The sequence below is a fragment of the Sceloporus undulatus genome, chromosome 3 (assembly GCF_019175285.1).
Source record: "Sceloporus undulatus isolate JIND9_A2432 ecotype Alabama chromosome 3, SceUnd_v1.1, whole genome shotgun sequence".
Lineage (NCBI taxonomy): Eukaryota > Metazoa > Chordata > Lepidosauria > Squamata > Phrynosomatidae > Sceloporus > Sceloporus undulatus.
Window position 1 is genome coordinate 44,062,716 of NC_056524.1, and position 14,663 is coordinate 44,077,378.

Sequence of the window (14,663 nt, forward strand, 5' to 3'; positions counted from 1 at the left end):
TGCCACAAAAGTAAATGCTCCCTTGAGCATGCTAAGACAAATCTTAAAGGTCTTAAGGATCTCAAAGATGCCATAAGACCCTGATGTTATGATAGCGTAGACAGCCCTTTGAAAACTGTCACAAAAGCAGTATGTGCTTTTATGCCCAATCAGAGCATAAGCTTTCACCATGTGGATCACAAGAGTATTATCAAAAAGCAGTAATTTAACACACACACACCCCCCCCCCAAGAATTCATGCCCAAATTATTTGAAAGCATTGTGTAGACAAAACAAACTGGGCTAAACAGTCAAGAAAGAACAACTTTGTGTTGGCACGCAAGGGACACAATGACCTAATCAAGTCTTAGCTCTAGTTTCTCTGATTCTGTGGTATTCTATCCTGCCATAATATTTACAAGTACAACAATTTTTTAAAAACTATGATTAGTTACTAAGGAGACAGGAATTGTTTAGATGGAGTCAGCAGCTAAATCATTCCCTCTCCTCTTATAGAAGAGTGTATTTGTAAGGTCCCCTGCTTCCCCAGCCTCTTCTTACTAACAGTCTGTTTCTACAATAAGAAATGATTTGTATTTATTTGAACTTCTGTCCAGGGAGAAACTGCACCCCAGTGGCAAAGCACATGGGGTGCAAGAAAAGGTCCTGGGTTCAACTTCTGGAATGTTTGTCAGTTTGGGTGTGTGTGTGTTAGAAAGAACTTGATAACAGAAAGACCTCTGTCAGATATGCTGGAGAGCCACTGTCCATCACAGTTTTGGGAGCAATAGACTCATAGTTTGATACAGTATATGGTAGCTTTCTATATCCATATATAAAGATAGCTTTCTATATTCTAGTTATCCTGTTAAAACAGAAAATGAAAGGAATAGCATATAGTCCCACATGTTTAATTTAAGTCTGTGATGGTCTAAAGGTGTTGCATGTCCCTCAGCACTCAGTAAGGTGAGGGGAATCATTTCCATAAAAAAGCTGAAATACACATCATATTTTGCAGGATATTTTGTTCCTTTACCGGTAAATATATCTTAACTTCAGGTGTAATTCAAAAGTAAATACAATATGTATCACTCTGCCCAACTCCGCAACATTTAAATTGATTCTGACATATGGTACCCTAGGTGAACTTATCACAGGGTATTCTTCAGAAGATTTATTCAGAGGAGGTTTGCCATTACCTTCCACTGAGGCTGAGAGTGTGCAATTTGCCCAGGGTTACTTAATGGATTTCTAGGGCCAAGCAGGGATCCAAACCCTGATCTCCCAGAATCCTAGCCCAACAATCAAACCACCACACTATGCTGGCTGTCTAACACATACATTCAACTTATTAACCCCACCTTATCCTCAATCCCCCTTGAGACAGGTGTGTGTGAGAGAGAGAGAGGCGGGGTGAGTGATTGTTGGACTTGAGTCTCTCCCCAGTCCTGGTCTGACTCCAAGCAACACAACACACTGACTGGTATATGTCAGAGACAGTTCAGGAGGAAGATTAGAACAGGCCTTTGTGCCTTCATGGGAATCAATTTTGTTATTTCTTGCTTTAATACTGAGAGGGGGCATTCCACCATGTGATGTCTCCACCTACAGTCTAAAGTTGGACATTTCTAAAAGAGTCGTATCATATGGTACATGGAAACAGATCAATGACTATGGTAGACCTTGAGATTTGGTCACCAACCATTTTGTGTCAGAAAATAGTAACAAAAAAGTGGTACTCTGGGAAGACAGACAACGCAAGGAGCTTTGCAGCATCCTGCTCAGGATCAGTTTATAGTTTATGTCATAAATGACTGGCCTGACCAGGAGACCAGCAGAATGTTCAGTCTTGAGGTACAAAAAGGAGCTCCAGTTTCCCAGGACACAAAGCATAGCATGAATACAGTCATGCAGATCAGAATATTAAGACCATTACTTGTAGATGATTACAAGGAAGAAGAGCCTTTTAGATTTGCATCAAATTTGGAAAAAAGAAAAGTAATGCACAAAGACTGGAAAGTATACACCTGAGTAGTCCCAGCAGCTGACACTATAGGATTAATCTCCCTCTTGTACATTTCTATTTCGTCCTCAGATCAGAGTATAGCTGTAGCCAACCTCTTCACTTAAGGGAGTTGGTTAATTCGGGAAGGGGTGGGGGCTCAAAGTCTTCAACCTATAAAAATTATTTTAACAGACAGATTATTTGACTGTGGAAAGACAAAAGAATACAGTGGACCCTTGGTATCCTCTGTGGTATGGTTCTAGGATCCCCCATGGATACCACAATCCATGGATGCTCAAGTCCCATTATATACAATGACACAGGAAAGTGGTGTCCCTTATATAAAATGCCAAAACCAAGGTTTGGATTTTTTTTTTTTTTAAATATTCTCAAGCCATGGAAGGTTGAATCCATGGATGCAGAATCCGCAAATATGAAGGGCTGACTGTAATTCTTCACTCTCGTGCATCTCTTGCCTGTCAAATCCAATAGCTCAGTAGCTGATCTGATAATCCTCAATTAAAAACATGTACAGTACCAGTGAATGTCAGTCCTAACCAGTTAACAGCAAATCTGATTCATATAAATGACTTATTTATATTTCTAATGATGTTAAGAAAACCTGAGCCAATGATGCAGAATATTAATTAAGACAAATATTCTAACATACAGGCACAAATAGTTGGGTGGTTTATTGTATCATTCCAAGCAGCTCAAAAGCCCAATGAAATACATCTGTGCTCTTCTCTTGCTCACCATTCTGATCTTAATGCTTAGACATTGCATAGATTCATATTAACTAAAACATACCAAAATGTATACTTTAGGCCCCATACAGACAGGCCAAAATAAAGCTGCTTCAAATCACTTTGGAGGTTTGCTGTTTCAATGATGCATGCGTCCTAAGAGTCCAAAAGCCACGCCAAAGTCACGATCCAGTCCTAAGGACTAGAGTGCAGCTTTGGTGCAGCTTCCAGACTCTTAAGACGCATGCATCATTGAAACAGCATACCTCCAATGTGACTCGAAGCAGCTTTATTTTGGCCTGTTTGAATGGGGCCATAGTTGTTGTTGTTATTATTATTATTATTATCCTTTATTTATATAGCACTGTAAATTTACACAGCACTGTACATCCACTCTTTTAATTAGATGGTTCCTTGCCCTCAGGCTTACAATCTAAGAAGACACAACACAAAAGGAGAAGGGAATGGTTGTGGGGAAGGGGACCAGGTCCTGGAGTTCATCTTTCCCTCTGAGGCCTGGACCAAGGCAGATGGACTGGAGAGAGGGCTCTGTTTCTTAAGGATAATCCCGATGGCGTTGGGCCTGCCATTTCACTCCCTCCAGACTGGATGGCTTGCCTTTCTCCCTCTCTGGATGATGGTGGATGGAGGGGTGGGCTCTTCTTTCAGGGAAGGCCTGTTGGTGCTGGCTTACCCTTCTTCTTCTCTGGATGATGGTGGATGTAGGATGTAGTTTTTGTTAAGTTTTATTGAAGGATAGGAAGGAAGGAAGGAAGGAAGGAAGGAAGGAAGGAAAGAAGCAAGTTGTAACAGGTAAACTATAGACCTGACAACATCACAGAATACAATTTTTAAGATGTCATTTATTGTAAAGCAGGTTTGACAACAAATGCTCAGAGGTTATCCTTTGGCCATGCTAGCCCCACCTGAATTATGCATTCATTGAAGCTGGCAGGTGAATAGAGATCCCTTTTTTAAAAAAGTAATTGTAACTCACTATTCAATAAGCAATCAGAAGCAGAAGAGACAAAATCTAAACACACACACACACACAAACTCCCAAATAACTTATGGGAACAAAAACTGGTTTGTTAAGGAATCTCTGTATATGTGCAACTGTAGCAGCTGAACCAAGGAGTGACTTCATATTTTGTTTTGCATGCAGGACTTCTTATCCAGCTAGGTAAAGCCATATGGTTCCTCCTTGGAGTGGGCACTTATTTGTATTTTCAGACCCAGCTTCAAAAGCATTATACCTAAAACTTACAATTAATAGTACCCAAGGACTATATTCGCAAAACAATAGAAGCTATCAGTGGAATGCAAACCAAGAAAACAAAATGTGGTCCTGTTTTACAGTTTCACAGTCACATCCTAAATGTTGAGTATGGTGTATTAAGTAACCATTTTTAAAATGGTTTCTCAACCCCTTCCAACACTCTTAATGAAACGTATTCTTCATTTCCCTGGATTGGCCTTGGTGCTCAATCAGTTAGAATCTTAATAAGTAGGCTAAGAAGTAGCCACCAAATACTGCATAGCAAGAGGCTGTCTGGGGATGCTACAGACTACTAAGAGTGGCTCCTTTGGCATAGAAAGATCAGAGGGCTTCTACATGGAGGTTTGTCTAGGAAAGGATTCACAGCTGCGACACCACCTACAGGGAAAGGCACCTCTCTAGAAGTCCACACCCAAAACTCCAAAGGTGGAGGCATGTGACTAATTGTCTTAACAGACAGGCTGCTATACTTGGGAAAAAGTTATCTTTTCAATATCCTGTTCCCAGACTGTGATGAAAAAAAGAATGGTTCAAAGTGCACTGCAGAAATAATCCAGTTTGAGACCACTTTAACTGTCCTGGTTCAGTGCTAGAAAATCCTGGGAACTGTGGTCTATTGTGGCATTAGAGCTCTCTGACAAAGAAGGCTAAATGTCTCAAAGTTCCCAGAATTCCCTAGCATGAGCCAGGGCAATTAAAGTAGTCTCAAACTGGATTATTTCTGCAGTGTGTTTTGGACCTCTGGGACATTTCTACAAGCAAATTAAACTCATAATCACCTGCATTTTTTAAAAAAAAGTAGACATCATTATGTGAAGCATTTCATTTCCATTATTGTATGAGGTGACCCAAACTGCTAGCAGATCACAAGCTTTGCATGTATACAGTATCAGGTTCAATCACTGACATGTTCAGTTAAAAGAATCACACAGCAAGTGATGGAGACAACCTTTCTTCCTGAGTCCTTGGACAGCTTCTGCAAGTCAGACAACTGTGGCCAGTCAAGCTATGTAATGCTAGTCTAGATGGACAAAGAAACCTGAGTTGGTAGAAGGCAGCTTCTTTTGTTATAATTCAGCAGTATTGCCATTTTTTATTTGAAACATTTGAGTGTATGTATATCAATGAGTTTGTGTCTGTGTACAAACACAAACACATGCACAAAGGTAGACACATGAACATGGAGAGAGAGGGACAGAAAGAAAAGACATGACACAGCACAACTGCACATTTTAAAAAAATCTATGGCGGGATACAAACCGCTGCTTTTCGGCGGTCCCCTGCCGGCGCCATTTGCTCCACGCGGGAGCCGCAGCAGCCAAACCGTGTGGCTCCCGCGCGGAGCAAAAAAGAAGCTCCATTCCGGAGCTTCTTTCCGTGGCACACTGATGACGTTGCAAGGCGCTGCTGGTGCATTCGCGACGTCATAGGCGCTGCGACACGTCTGGACGCTATGCGTCCAGTACGTAAAGATAGCGGCGCCCATGTGGAAGGGGCGCCGCCATCTTGTATGTATTGTATACGTACTATATGGCGGTTTGTATCCCGCCTATGATACTCAAAGACTAGTCTTATTATTTTCTTATGCAGTGTGTGCTTACATGGACATTTAAGTATATGCAGGCAAGCAATTAGTCTGTAATGCTAAACCAACTTATTGTGGAATAAATTTCATTCAACTTATGACAACTTACTTCTGAGAAAACATGCAAAGAATTGTGCTGCAAAGTGCTAAACCAAGTGATTAATAAATAAAGGGAGATGTATAGATAGTCATTTAGCAGAGCACGACAAAGTTATTTTAAAAAGTCCTTCACACCAGTTCAGATTCTCATGATTTTGTAGGAAATTTAATCAGATAACTCTCTTTAACTTTCCAAAGAGTCTTTCTTTCAATGTGTCTTACATTCCTTCCTCCATTTCAACTATCACTATAGCATAGAAGCAAAGTAAGCAGGATCTCTTTAAATTCTAAAAGTAAACCTCTACACTTTGGTTTCCTCTGCTTCTTACCATTATCAGTCTAATGAATTTCCCCTTCAAATCTTTCATACAACAAAATAAACAATAAAGAATCCTGATCATGTTAAGAAAGAGAAAACAGCAAGTATATGTGTATGCACGCACACACAGAACACACCCCAGTTTCCCATCTGGCCTTCCCATCATCACTTGAAGAATTGTTTTCTAGTTACATCATCAGGAAATAAAAAAACAGGGAAAAAAGGAGAATGCTTTGGGGGTTCATAACTCTCTTAGAGGAGCCCATCTAAGTTTGCAAAAATTTTGTCAACAGGGAAAAAAGCAAGGGAGGGGGAGGCACCTATAATCAGTCCCTTAAACCAATTCTGTTATGGAAAGCCAAAATTAAAAAAAAAAAATAGATTGCAGCCAACTAATTATTCCATTATCAGTGGTGAGAGAGACACTTCTCTAACCCTACTCTCCCATGCATTCATTTTGGGCAGAAACGGATCAGACAATAAAATGTTTCACACTGTCCAGAGTGTCAGCTGAAACCAGAGCACGTTAATAAGCCCTTTTTTGTTGTCTTTAGTTCTGGCTATCATTGAAGTACACTACAGACAGGACGAGTCTGTACAACACTAGAGTCCCTTATATGGTATTGCCATGACGTAATGCTCCATAGGCTTGGGGCATGCAGAGAGTCTCTCTCTCATTGTTTGCTGTAACTGCTGGAATGCTCACATCCCTCATGCCTAAGAGAATCAGGCACTACGGGCGCAATAGCTGCTAACTCAGGGACTCTGCAGTTCGTTCAGTGAAGGTAAGAGGGAGGTTTGGGGATGAAGTTTCTTTTAGCAACCAATAGGCAGTTTGCTGCAAATATAAGTTGGTTCTCTCAAAGAGATCCACAGCGTGTATGATTATTTGCAGGAAACATTCCCTGGTTTTTAGAGGTAGCCAAAGTTAGCATCAACTACAACAAACTATCACCAGACTACTTTCAGGTTCTCCATTTAAATATAAGAAGCTCTTTTCAAATGAAAAGATCAGGCATCAATACTTAGGAAAAAGGGAAGCTGTTAATTATATAGAGTTGCCAAGTGTGTGCTGGACAGAGTCATAACTATAGTTCAAGTGGTAGGAAAGGATCTAACATCACTGGAAGGTTACAGCAATTCTGTTTATATATGTGTGGTATATATTAAGAGGAAGACAGAAACTTGTACACACTAGGGTTAACTGTACTTCTGAACAGCATTCATTTACTTGACTATGGAAGATGCAAATTGTATTCAATAAGAGTGAATATTAGAAATGAAACAATAATGCAAATACCATTAAAACTCAAGCCACTTGTTCTCTTTTGTGATTTAATTGCACATGTATCACTAGAAAAGGAAAGAGGGAGCAGTTACCTTTTAAACACGTTAATACTGACTAGAATAAAGTGTTTTTTTCTGCTCTGCAAGGGAATTTTTTGTTTGTTTTTTTTGCAAGGTGCTAATTGGTCTGTGCTACCTGGCATTAAGGTCACATAACATTTCTCAGCCAGTGAGAAGCAAAGCAGAGGACTGGACTCCTTACAGCAATATAGATATTTCACATATACTCAGTATATATTTGTGGCCAAATTAACAAAAGACTGCTAAAAGGGCATCATGGGAATGCATATGACTTTTGGGAGTAAATTCAAACACAATTTATGGGAGAAAATTCCAATATACATACGTATTTCTTTACAAAACATGTTTAAGTTTGCTCTTTCACCATTCTTCCCCTGACAGTGAGTTGGAACTATGCAATATTATTTTTTTTAAAAAATGTTCAACATTGTTGAAAGTTGATAGTTTGGTATATTTGTTTAAGATGTACTTACAATATACAACATGTCAATATCACATTGTATATATACGCTACTTGATAGTTTAGAATTTTCCCTATTTTATTAAAATAGCAACATAGAAGCATTAAGGTGTGAGAATATCAACTGTGCAACTAGAACTAGAATGGCCACTAGAATTTTCCCAAATGGCTAACATTCTAAAAACTGACAGTTTAAAACTTTTTATTCACAATCGTAATAATACCCACATCTTGTAAATTAGCCTCCAAATATAAAACAATAATTTAAAGGCTTTAAAACAAATCTCCTCTTTAAAAAATGAATTGAAACTCTTAGTTTCTATGGTACTTTCAGACTATTTCTGAAGAAATTTGCTCTGTTGATAATCTAAAGGAAAGAAATCAACTCAAAAGACCCAGAACTTCCTTTCAGAGGATAAATTGTTTTTAGGGGAAAAAAACCTTTATAAAACTCAGCCACCACTTTTTAGTTGCACTTTTAGGACAAGCCAAGATGTAGTGGTTCTCCAAGTCTTCAATGACCAACTAATTGCTTTATGCAATTTTCCTAGCACTTTACCACTTATTAAATTACTGAAATATTTAACTGCCTGGAAGAGAAATGAGCATATCTTGGTCATAAATTACAGGAGAAAACAGGAATGTAACACTGGAAAAATTAGAAAGTAAAATCAGTTACCTTAAATAATTAACATGCAAACAAGAAAGTTTACTTTTTAATGTTCACAGATGGAAATGGAAATGTTCTATCAAGAAGAGGGTTAAAAATAATCTAAAATCATGAGGAGGAAAGTCATTGATTACAATATAACATTTATCTTAAGTGAATAATAAAATGCACCTGTACTGATGAAAATTAGACTGCCTCATTAGAGTAATAACAGATAAACCTTCCATTAATTTGTTTATTCTTACGAATTAGAAATTTTCATTCAGACACAGGGTTGATTTGACTCTCATTTACCCCACTGTCAATCTCAGGTTACACTACAGGATATCAAAATTACTTACACGAATTTCTTCTACTGATTCAGTTTTAAAACTATGTATCAATAATATATTACTTTTCACTCTTGTTTTTTTGCATGACTCTTGGTGATCAATGCATTGTTTTAGGCCTACTAAAAGATACTGGAATATAACGCTACAATCCCATACACACTTACCTGGTAGTATGTCATACTAGACTCACTGGGCTTTACTTCTGGGCAGACAGGTAGAGAAGAGTGCAATTTAAGTGTGGAAGACCCGTAACTTAATGAGATGTACCAAATCGAATAAGCATATTCCACTCATTCTAATTCTCCATCTATATTAGTTTTGCAACTGTCAGTGGCTTAGTGCTGAATTTGTAGATGATTGCTATGTTTTAGAGACAGCAACAAATGACCTTGAATGGAGATTGTGCAATTTTATTGACGTCACTGTGAACAATGTTCACAATGCATTCATGCAGCTCATTATCATGAGAAACAACCCATTTTTCTTTAGCAACATTATGTATGCTATAAAACACTTTAAAAACATCACCATTTCCATATGAATACCAGTAAGATAAATCTTCCTCCAATACATTTCACACATCTGAAGAAGTGGGCTACAATCCACAAAAAGATAATGCCAAACAAAATATTTTAGTCTTTGAAAGTCCCACAACACTCTTCATGGTTTTATCTATCATTTAACTTCTCACTCATTATTCAGTATTAAACAATTAAAGAGTATGAATTAAAGTGTATGCTAGTAACCCAGCAGCTTCTAAAGCAGCTACTGCTTTGGCCCATGTGAAGCTGCCAATTCTTCACTTACAGTGCAATCTTCTCCATGTCTACTCAGAAGTCAAGTCACACTAAGGTCAGTGAGACTTAGGGGCAAAAGCTGCCCTTGAGAAAGCCAGATTGGAGCTGCAGCAACTGCACACAATGGCCCCATTCCACTTTTTTGCTAGCCCAAAAAGCAGCAGCAAATTGTTGTTCCTTTTTGTGCTGGCAAAAATCCATCTTTTCCCACCTCACCACAGCTTTATGGTACTCCTGCAGCATGTGGCATGTAAACGCCATGCCACCAGAGCACCCAGAAGCTGGCCCACATCTGGGCAGTTAGGTCGCTTCTGGGCATCTTGGGAGCATGCAGCATCTAAATGCCATTCCCCCAAGCCACCAGGAAGCCAGAGTTTAGAGCCATTCTGTTTCATCCCATATTCCCAATAAAATTCCAGCCTTAATTTTGATAATACAATTAACTGGTTTGGTTAAAAATTTTATTTTAAAAATTTAAAAGCAATTCAAGATGTTTATAATAAAAATAACCCAATTTTTGATGAGCATTAATTTTTTTTCAGTGTTCAGTAAGGCACCTTTATCCAATGACTCACTTTCTGGGGTTTTACTTACCCACTATCCAAAAATATATGTTCTCTCTAGGCATCTCTAGGTCCTCCATTGCAATTCTAGGGTCAACTCCATAAACTTAACCAAAGAGAGAGCTGATCAAAAGTAGCCATCAATATAATGTAATCAGATGGAATTGTAACTTTAAAATGTTAGAATTTAGCAAAAACTATCACAATTGGCTACAGTTTAGCTCTTCAAATCAATAGAGACTGAACCTGCAAAGGCGTCTCAGCATGCTTCAAAGGTCAAAGGAGGTCGTAGTTGATCTTTTACTGTGTCTGAACAATAAAGTGTAAAAGAGAAGCCTTCAAGCTAAGAAGGGAGCTCCCAAAAAGTCACTACTTACGGGTAGCTACAAGGTCTTTACCCTAGGAGGCCCTTATCAGACAAACATAGGGCTTAAGCATTTGGGAGAAATGTTTAATTCCAAAGACAGACATTGCTAAACCCCATCCTCCTTGCTACATCTACATACCATTCAGCTGAGTGGAGTATAGTGTAAAGCAAGGGCAGGGATGTAGAGCGAAGGCTAACATGCTTTAAATATTTTGCATATAAACAATTTCATTATTCTCTTGTCAGCTCTTTATTAAAGACTGCCATCTTTTTAATGAAATATGGGGACATGATCTTACTTGGGGGGAGGCGTACAGTTACAACAGCCTACTTAGATTCAATCTATAGATGCATAAAAATACTGAAGATGGCAGTAGAGAGTGTAATAATCTGTTGCAGCTTTTTTAAAAGTACAGTGGGATTTTCAAATCCATGGGGGTTCCGTTCCAGGGGCCCTAAAGATAGGGGAAACCCTGAATAATCGTACCTCATGTTATTAAATGGTTGTGACATGAACACGGACACACTGAAGCGTGAGCATTCACGTGACTGCCATTTAATAATATGGGATTTAATGATCCGCAGCCATAGGGATCTCAATTCTCCAGCTTTTAAAGGGTCCAGAATATCTGTTACTTGCTGTCTATCAATGCCAGGGCCTTATTGTGCTTTAGACCAATTCTTGTTATTATGTGTCTTCAAATCAACTCTAACTTATGGAGAACCTATCCTAGCCTTTTCTTGGTAAGGTTTGTTCAGAGGAAGTTTGTCATTTCTTTCATCTAAGTCTGAAAGAGTGTGACTTCCCAAGATCACTAGCAGGATTTCCATATCTGAGGAGAGATTTTAATCATGGTCTCCTGAGGTCCTGGTCCAAAACTCAAACCATGACACCACACTGGCTGCCTAAACCCTAATACCAATCCTTATACCATAACAATTCAAAAGATGCAGAAACTGTTTCTGATCAAGTGTCTTTTAACATCAATTTCAGGATCAACTAATACTTTTTATACAGCCATAGTTACTATGCAGTTGTTATTATGGCAATGATGGACAGAAGTGACTTATCAAAATTAAGCTTCCTTTCTTCAGCATTTTAACTTATGATGCAAATTGACAAGGTTAACGCTTAAATGAGTTCAATAACATCCAAACAATGATACCTTTATGGGGACAACTAAAATGCACAATTACATATTGCAAGTTTTTGAAGTCACACTGGCTTTTTCATCAGACAAACAGGAGAAAGAAATTGAAGCTGTTAGTCATATGCCTGCATTTTCTCTTTCTGGTCTTAGTTCAGATGGTTGGGAGGGCTATCTGCAGGCTGACACCTCCCCATTTTGACCATGTGGTCACTGGTAGATTTTCAGATTCAAGGAAATTTAATGCCCATTTCCAATTCAATGAAGATGTTTCCTTGGAATACAGCATGTCTCCTCCTATGTAGGTAGATAACACTGAATTTCTCAAGAAATCTTCATGGTTTGCATCAGGAAAACTTTAGGTGGTGTAGTGGTAAAGCATGCCAATCAGTGACAATATTAGAAAACATTGCTTTACCTTTGTTGGAGGCAGAAACCGCAGATGGCAAAATCCTAGTGTGTTGGCTCTCTTTTCCCCTGTGACGGCTAAAATGTGGTATCTTGAAATCCAAACAACATCTAGGGGTAGCCGTGTTGGCCATCTTAACTGAGTTGTTCAGATACATATACTTCTAATTTTGATTATTATTACATGCTTGCTTGGACCTTTTCCAGTTTGCTCATGGTGGCATATGTGATTCCCCACACTTTATCCTAATAAACCTGTGGGGTAGGGTAGATTTACAGACAGCAAAAGGTTCAATGTCACGATGTGTGGCATGGGTGGACATTTGGCCTTGGATCTCTCCAGACTCTAACCACTACACTAGCTGTGAACTCTGTGACTTACGTCACTATTTTATCTTATTTTATTGTATTTTAGTTTATTGTATTCTCTGTATTTTTATTGCTGTAACCCACCTGGATTCCTTGTGATTGGGCACACTATAAATAAATAAATCATCATCATCATCATCATCATACACTACACTGGCTCTTTGGTGTATGTTTGCAGCATATGAGGCAGCCCTCCAATGTTCACAACTAAATAACTTAAAATCAATGAATATAAGAACAGAATTTGAGTGGAACAGTGGATGAACTTGTATAATATAAAGTGTTTTTACCTGGGAAGAACTTTTTTTGTTACAATATCCATTTTACAACCATTGTACACCCAAAAAAATATACAGTGGTGCAAAGTTTAAAAAAACTAATACAAGAATGTGAACGATCACAGTACTCCGTCATTTCTAGTGCAATTCTCATTTTAAACCAGCAGTGTTCCAGCTTCCAATCCCAAACTCTCCGAGTCCCTGCTGAATCACAGATATTTAGATAGCCTTGTTCAGACATATGCACATATATAAACATTAAGCAAAATGTTACAGATTCTAATTACAACCAAAAAAAATTGAACCACATTGACAATGTCTTCTACTGTCTTTTAAGCCTGATTGCTGAAAATACTAAATTAAATAAATGTAAATGTCAAAAGAATAAGTTTAACCATCACAATTTAGCCACCATTTTCTGATTCCAAACTTTTTAAGTCTAATTCCTGGTTTATGTATGTGTCTGTGGCATATTTGCCATTTCTGAGTAATCATAGGATCCCATAGCAAAGATGTAGTATCTTTACATAGGAACTCAGTGAGTTAGGAGTTTGCTGCACAAACCTCTTAACATGGAAAAAGAAACCAATATTTTATAAGAAAAAAAATCAGAAACATTTATTCTTTCAGTTATGGGGATCTCACCACCCAACATTTTGTGGGGAAAATGCCTGCCCCCTCAAACTTTCTTTATGTTTATCTCTCTTTTTCATAGTAAACAGTTCTTCTTACCAACTAACCCAGGGGTAGGCAACCTGTGGCCCGCGGGCCGGATGCAGCCCGGCGAGGCCTTGGGACCAGCCCCAGCCTGGTCCTGCCGCCGATTGCCACTGGGGCCTTTGGGGGGCAATTGTCTATAGAAGCCTCAGAAACATGCATTTATATTAACATTTTTTTAAAAAATCAGCAAATTTTTTCGCGTGTCCTCCATTTTTTTTTTTTAAAAAAAAGTGTCTTCCATTTGAAAATTTTGTCCTACATTTGTCCTGGTTTATTTATATATTTATTTTTTTTTTAAAAAAAACAATTATTTAATTATTTATTTTTTGGCTTCGGCCCCCCAGTTGTCTGAGGGACAGCAACCCGGCCTCCGGCTCAAAAAGATTGCCTACCCCTGAACTAACCCAACTATCCCAACTCTCCAAACCCACAACCATCAGATCTCAAAAACACTGCCCCCCAATATGAGTAGCATTTTTTTTCAGGTGCCCCAATTCAATGATACACTTCCATAGGAAAGAGGAAGCAGGTTTAGCAAATGAATATTTTCCGAAGTGGTTCAATCAGAAATTAAAACAACACCAACAACCCATCAAACTCCTTCCTTTCCTTTGCAGGACCTGAAGTTAAAACTAAATGCAGTTGAATATTTAAATAGCAAAATAAAATAAATTATATGCAGCATTTCCTTTCCTGACCAATTCTAGCCATTGAGGAATTCTAAATAGTTAGTTATTCAGGTTTAAATGTTTTAACTTACACAACTGGCAAGGAAATTACACCTTCTAATGTCTGGTTTACCTCATTCACCTTTTTCAGTGTGACTTCCTAGGAATGTTTTTTTAGTACTTTATGCTTAAAGCTACCCCAGAAGTTGCTTGAGGTTTATTCTTACAAGTCTGCTTACTGCTTTCTTTTCCAAAAGACCATCTTGGGTTTTGCGAAGCATTAGACTTAAATTACATTGCAACTGGGTCTTCCAGCAAAACGTATCACAAGTTCTTCAGACAGATGGATTCTTATTAACACAACCAAAAATTAACAAATAAGCCCAGAATTATTACCACCCCATAACTTACTGGAACCTAACACATTTTGTAGTTTTCACAAATCAATTGCCAATATGTAACCCACCACCATGCTTGAATATACTGTATTTAGCAGAATATAA

The 14,663-nt window shown here is 38.3% G+C and overlaps 2 protein-coding genes across 4 annotated transcripts in view; one reads left to right on the plus strand and one right to left on the minus strand.

Annotated features, from left to right (window-relative positions):
• CMSS1 (cms1 ribosomal small subunit homolog) overlaps positions 1 to 14,663 on the minus strand; it is a 257,043-nt gene that overhangs the window by 210,104 nt on the left and 32,276 nt on the right. The window lies entirely within an intron of this gene.
• Positions 1 to 14,663, plus strand: part of FILIP1L (filamin A interacting protein 1 like) — a 231,808-nt gene that overhangs the window by 187,755 nt on the left and 29,390 nt on the right. The window contains exon 1 of one of the 3 annotated variants that reach the window (XM_042456823.1): positions 6,699 to 6,797. The exons of the other annotated variants lie outside the window; for them this stretch is intronic. The gene's annotated coding sequence lies outside the window, so the exon portion shown is untranslated. Of the gene's footprint in view, positions 1 to 6,698; positions 6,798 to 14,663 lie in introns of those variants that run through there. 3 annotated transcript variants of the gene reach the window in all.